Genomic DNA, 6,116 nt, shown 5'->3' on the forward strand with positions numbered 1-6,116 from the left:
GACGACGACGACGACGACGGAGACGACGACGACGACGAGACGGCATCGATGGCGACCACGATGACGACGACCTCGACGAGTTCAGTCTGCACCTTGACCTCCGATGTCCGTGTGCACTGCCGTCGTGCTGTTTGTCGTTTGTCGTATGTATCGCTGTCAAGGGTGCCGTTGTCGTTGTTGTTGTCGACGTTGTTGCTTGCTCTCTCGTCTCGGTCGGTTGGTACGTTGATGACGACGACGACGACGAAGACGACGACGACGACGACGAGACGGCATCGATGGCGACCACGATGACGACGACCTCGACGATTCCAGTCTGCACCTTGACCTCCGATGTCCGTGTGCACTGCCGTCGTGCTGTTTGTCGTTTGTCGTATGTATCGCTGTCAAGGGTGCCGTTGTCGATGTTGTTGTTGTCGACGCTGTCGTCTGTTCTCTCTTCTCGGCCGGCTGTGACGTGGACGTTGACGACGACGACGACGAGACGGAATCGATGGCGACCACGATGACGACGACCTCGGCGAGTTCAGTCTGCACCTTGACCCTCGATGTCCGTGTGCACTGCCGTCGTGCTGCTTGTCGTTTGTTCGTATGTATCGCTGTCAAGGGTGCCGTTGTCGTTGTTGTTGTCGACGTTGGTCGCTTTCGTTCTTTGAGTCTCGGTCTCGGTCCAAGTCAGGGGAGAAACAAAAAAGAGGCCATCAGCGCGGGCAGCGCGCTTCTACTGACGGCGAACCTCCTCGAAAAACAAATAAACACGTGCCCGTCGTTGTAGTTGTCTGTCTTATGTCGGTCGGTCGGTCGGTCGGTCTGTCGTTCTGTCGAAACAAAGTCCCAAATTCCAACGATACCTGGTTGATCCTTGCCAGTAGTCATATGCTTGTCTCAAAGCTTAAGCCATGCAAGTGTAAGTTCACGCCACGCATTAGAACGGGCGAAACCGCGAATGGCTCAGGAACCGGACCTAATCCTCGGGACCGTATTCCTCCTCGGAGGCGATGGATAACTGTGGCAATTCTAGAGCTAATACATGTGACACAGGCCGCGATCGGTCGGCGCGCCGTCGTCGCCACGCCTCGCGCGCTGGCACCCGCGTCGGCCGTTCCGGGTCGCGGCGCTACATATTAGACTGAGACCGATGCGCGTCATTCCGTCCTCCCGTCGTCGGCGTTCCCGCTCGCGGGTCCGTTCGGTGGCGGGGCTCATAGGGCGGCGCGCTCCGCTTTGGTGACTCTGGATAACTCACTGGTCGATCGCACGAGCTTTCACGCCCGGCGACGGGTCTCTCGAGGGTCCGCCCTATCAACTGTCGACGGTCGGTTAAGTGCCTACCGTGGTTACTACGGGTAACGGGGAATCGGGGTTCGATTCCGGAGAGGGAGCATGCGAAACGGCTACCACATCCAAGGAAGGCAGCAGGCGCGCAAATTACCCACTCCCGGCACGGGGAGGTAGTGACGAAAAATAACGACGCGGGACTCTGTCGAGGCCCCGCGATCGGAATGAGTACACTTCAAATCCGTTAACGAGGACCAACCGGAGGGCAAGTCTGGTGCCAGCAGCCGCGGTAATTTCCAGCTCCGGTAGCGTATATTAAAGTTGTTGCGGTTAAAAAGCTCGTAGTCCGAACTCGGGTTCGTGGTCGCGCAACGCGGCCCCGGGGCGGCGGCGCCATCGTCCGTCGTTGACTTTGGTCGTCCGTTCGCATTCCCGGCCCTTTCCGCCGGTGTCAACCGCTAGCATACCCGCCACGCGGTCCCTGCCGGCGAGGTGGACGAGGAGGTCGTGATCGGGATCCGGGAAAAAAAAAACAAGTGGTCGTCGGTTCGGTTCCGGGAGTAGTCTAACGGGGGGGTGCTACGTGTGTGTGTTTGGGTGTGTTCATTCGCATCCCCGCACTCTGACCCCCGCGCTTCTCTCCCTCTCCCTTTCCGCGCGTTCCTCTTTTTTTTTGAACCCCCCGGTCCGCTCCGAGTCCCTGCTTCGTGTCTTGTCTGCGCGCGTGTTGCGGTCGGCGGTTTCTCCTCCAAGGGTGCTCTTAACCGAGTGTCCGCGGCGGCCGGTACGTTCACTTTGAAAAAATTAGAGTGCTCAGAGCGGGCTGTTCAAGCTTGCATACGATAAGCATGGAATGATGGAAGAGGGCCTCGTCTACGTCTGTCGGTCTCCGTCTACGGCGAGGCAATGATCGAAGGGAGCGGTCGGGGCCACTCGTATTGCGACGTTAGAGGTGAAATTCTTGGATCGTCGCAAGACGAACTGCAGCGATGGCGTGTGGCAAGCACGTTTTCCTCGATCAAGAGCGAAAGTCGGAGGTTCGAAGACGATCAGATACCGTCGTAGTTCCGACCGTAAACGATGCCGACCGGCGATCCGCCGGCGTTCGCTTCCATGACCCGGCGGGTAGCCTGCGGGAAACCAGAGTTCGGTTCCGGGGGGAGTATGGTTGCAAAGCTGAAACTTAAAGGAATTGACGGAAGGGCACCACCAGGAGTGGAGCCTGCGGCTTAATTTGACTCAACACGGGAAAACTCACCCGGTCCGGACACCGGTAGGATTGACAGATCGATAGCTCTTTCTCGATTCGGTGGGTGGTGGTGCATGGCCGTTCTTAGTTGGTGGAGCGATCCGTCTGGTTGATTCCGATAACGAACGAGACTCCGGCCTGCTAACTAGTGCGCCGATGTCAGTGATTTTTACGGCGGGCTCGGCGTCCTCCGTGGCGCTCGGGTCCGGGTCGGTTTTCTCACGCACTTCTTAGAGGGACGGGTGGCAGAAAGCCACACGAGGCGGAGCGATAACAGGTCTGTGATGCCCTTAGATGTCCGGGGCCCGCACGCGCGCTACACTGGAGGTATCAGCGGGGACTTCGCCCCGGCCCGAGAGGGTTGGGAAACCTCTGAACCACCTCCCGTGATAGGGATCGGGGCCTGTAACCAACCCCGTGAACGAGGAATTCCCGGTAGGCGCGGGGTCAACAGCCCGCGTCGATCACGTCCCTGCCCTTTGTACACACCGCCCGTCGCTACTACCGATCGAACGGTCCGGTGAGGTCCCTCGGATCTGGCCGACGACGCCGCCGGGCAGTGCGCGACGTGTCCGTCACGACACTCGTGCATCTACGCCTCGGCGTTCGATGCCTGGAGAAGACGACCGAACCCGATCGTTTAGAGGAAGTAAAAGTCGTAACAAGGTTTCCGTAGGTGAACCTGCGGAAGGATCATTACCGTTTTCCCGTTCGAGACTGGTTTGTTGTTTTCCGGCCTACCTCCTCTGTCTGTCGGCGTCAACGCCTCGAATGCGCGCAAACAAACCTATAAAAGGCGGAGCGAGAGATAGATTTGTGGTGACGCGGAGGTTTTTAAAGCCCCAGCTCTTCTTGCTTGCTTCCGCGTCTTACCACCTGTTTGTTTTTTCGCCCCACCGCAAGTGATGGCCGCTTCTTCTTTGCCTTGTCGCCGCTTTATCGTTTTTTGTTTTTTTTGCAGCCGCTGTGCCACCGCCGCTAGCTAAAAACAAACTACTCGCGACATTGCAATGCCGTCACGCCTCCTCGCACAGACCTCCTCGCACACTACTAAATCTATATAAACAAAAACTAATATAAAAAACCCAAGTGCTGAACCCTGGACGGGGGATCACTCGGCTCGTCCGTCGATGAAGAGCGCGGCCAGCCGCGAGAACTGATGCGAATTGCAGGACTCAGTGAACATCGACACCTCGAACGCACATTGCGGCCCCGAGATCCCTTGTCTCGGGGCCACGTCCGGTCGAGAGGCGGAACGTTACATGTCTTTCTCCGTTAACGAAACGACATCTTGCCGTCCCCGTGCCCGCCCGGTCCTCGGCACGGTGGTAACCGGGACGTCGCAGGAGCGAGTGACGAGGGGGGAAGAAAAATAAAAAAAGAATTGACTCCTTTCAATGTCTTTTTTTTTTTTAAAACCCTCTCCGGCCTCCTCCTTCGTCTCCCGCTGGCAGACCGCGGAGTCTTTTCCCTTTTCGACCGCGTGAAGAAACACTGTGGAGGAGGAGCAGGAGGAGTCTGTCCGAAAGCAGCCGAAGGGAGAACAAAACAAAAAAAAAAGCACCGACCTAACCGACTGCCGACGTAAGCGCCGCCTGCTCGTCTCGCTCTCTGCCTCATGAAGGTGTCTCTCAGCGACGCCTCGAGCAGCGCGACGAGCACGGCCGTCGCACCGTAAAAAGGTGGCCGCGTCGTAGGCAACGTCGGATGGGGAGGACCCACGCTTTTTTTTTTAATTGTTGGCTTCTTCATTTTCGGTCGGACGGGCGCTATATCGGCCAGCCGTCGTCACACGGAGGGTACCGATCGAGATTCCTCTCCTCCAAACACCACACTCTACTAAAAACCGCCGCCCTCGGCTCGGACGAGACGACCCGCTGAACTTAAGCATATCGCTAAGCGGAGGAAAAGAAACCAACCCGGGATTCCCTTAGTAACGGCGAGTGAACCGGGAGAAGCCCAACGCCGAATCCCGTCGCAAGTTAAAGGCTTCGGGACGTGTGGCGCATGGGTCGAAGGCAGCCGTTCGTTTTCGTCTCGCATAGTTCGGAGTTCCCTCGATCGGGGCCGCCCGCGGCGGGTGCCAGGCCCATTCGGTGCGGACGGCGAGCGACGGCCTTCGATCCGAGAGTCGGGTTGCTTGGGAACGCAGCCCAAATCGGGTGGTAAGCTCCATCCAAGGCTAAATACCGGGACGAGTCCGATAGTCGACAAGTACCGTGAGGGAAAGTTGAAAAGAACTTTGGAGAGAGAGTTCAAGAGAACGTGAAACCGCCCAGGGGTAAACGGGTGGGACCGCTCACCGCGATCGCGGGGGGACTCAGTCCGGTGCTGCCTAGGCTCGAGCCCAAACTCGATGTGTGTTCTTGAAAGAGAGGCCGTCGCGGCACAGGTCGTCGTTCGTCGTGTCCGCGGGGAACTCGTTCTCCGCGGGCCAGCTTTTGTGCCCGCGTCGCCGACGAAGGAGACGGGCCGCGTGGATAGCGGGAAGGGAAACGTGGTGACGACCGCGGCGTCGGTAGGTGGCTGCGTCGGTTGGCTGCGACGGAGGGGACTCGTCCTCTCGATCGCTGCTGCCGCCGGGCCCTAACCCGCCGCATCCGTCGCCGCCGCTTCTTCTTTCCTCCTGCTCCCTCCGCGCGCGACTCCGCTGCACCCGTCCCCTTCTCATCGCTCGGCGTAATCATGGCGCGGGCGCTTCGGCGCGACCTCCGCGCGGCCGGCACCGGACGCACTTCCCCTCCGGTCCCGTCGTCGCGACCCGTTCCCGGCGTGCAGGTCGAACACGCGGGTTTTTTTTCCGTAGGCGGCAGGCGTTTCATCACCCTGAAAACCCCCGTCTTCCCACCTTGTGAAGTCCGGGGGCCACCGGCCGTCGGGCCCGCGAACGTAACTGCCCCTTTCTGCCGGGAACGGAGGAAATCTGACACGATCCGTTACACGTGGCGAGCCGGTCCCGTTTTGATCCCGCCGGAAGTCGCGTGCGGGCGACGCACTCTGTGTGTCGCTCCTTAGGCGCCCCCACCGTCTCGGGCGCGTGCGCGATGAGAGGCGGGATAGGACTGGCGCGGCCTCGCCGTCACGCACCTCGCCGACGTTTCGGGTTCTTGTCGGGGGCAACCCCGCCCGCGCCCGTTTCCGTTTCCGGGAGAGGTCGCTCGGCGACGCTTTTTTACTCGAGCCGCCCGCCACCCCGGGTCAGCGACGTGCATCGGCAACCCACCCGACCCGTCTTGAAACACGGACCGAGGAGTCCTGGCCGTTCGCGAGTCGTAGGGGCCACCTCTGACTAACCCCGAAGGCGAAGCGAAAGCGAGAGAGCGTGTAGGAGGGCGTCGATCGGGAGAGGTGTCGTGGCAAAGTCGTCCGGGGGTCGTCGGGGGGTGTCGTCGGTCTCGTGCGTCGTCTTCTCCTCGCCTCACCCGCCTCCGAGCCGTGCCCGATCCCGCCGGCGCGGCGTTTTCGGCCTTCCGCCGTCGCTGCTGCGGTGCCCGCAACTTTTCCTTTTTTCTCTCTTCCCGAGAGAGATAGGAGAGGGAAGGCTCGTGGCTGACGTGCGGTTGTTTTTCCCTCCTCCCCGAGAGGGGAC

General features: G+C 59.9%; 2 non-coding genes and 1 pseudogene across 2 annotated transcripts in view; all 3 read left to right on the forward strand.

Moving 5' to 3' along the window:
- Window positions 1-848: 848 nt before the first annotated feature.
- Window positions 849-3,226, forward strand: LOC145275173 (small subunit ribosomal RNA; annotated as a pseudogene).
- Window positions 3,227-3,622: 396 nt separating this feature from the next.
- Window positions 3,623-3,780, forward strand: LOC145275163 (5.8S ribosomal RNA). Its single transcript, XR_013867067.1, has one exon. It is a non-coding gene; the product is annotated as a 5.8S ribosomal RNA (ribosomal RNA).
- Window positions 3,781-4,377: 597 nt separating this feature from the next.
- The window catches only part of LOC145275182 (large subunit ribosomal RNA), a 5,732-nt gene continuing 3,993 nt past the window's right edge, over window positions 4,378-6,116 (forward strand). Inside the window, exon 1 of the ribosomal RNA XR_013867076.1 lies at window positions 4,378-6,116. This exon is cut by the window's right edge and continues 3,993 nt beyond it. This is a non-coding gene — a ribosomal RNA (large subunit ribosomal RNA).

Source organism: Euprymna scolopes, unplaced genomic scaffold (genome assembly GCF_053919585.1).
Source record: "Euprymna scolopes isolate OS-2025 unplaced genomic scaffold, ASM5391958v1 sca63, whole genome shotgun sequence".
NCBI classification, from domain to species: domain Eukaryota; kingdom Metazoa; phylum Mollusca; class Cephalopoda; order Sepiida; family Sepiolidae; genus Euprymna; species Euprymna scolopes.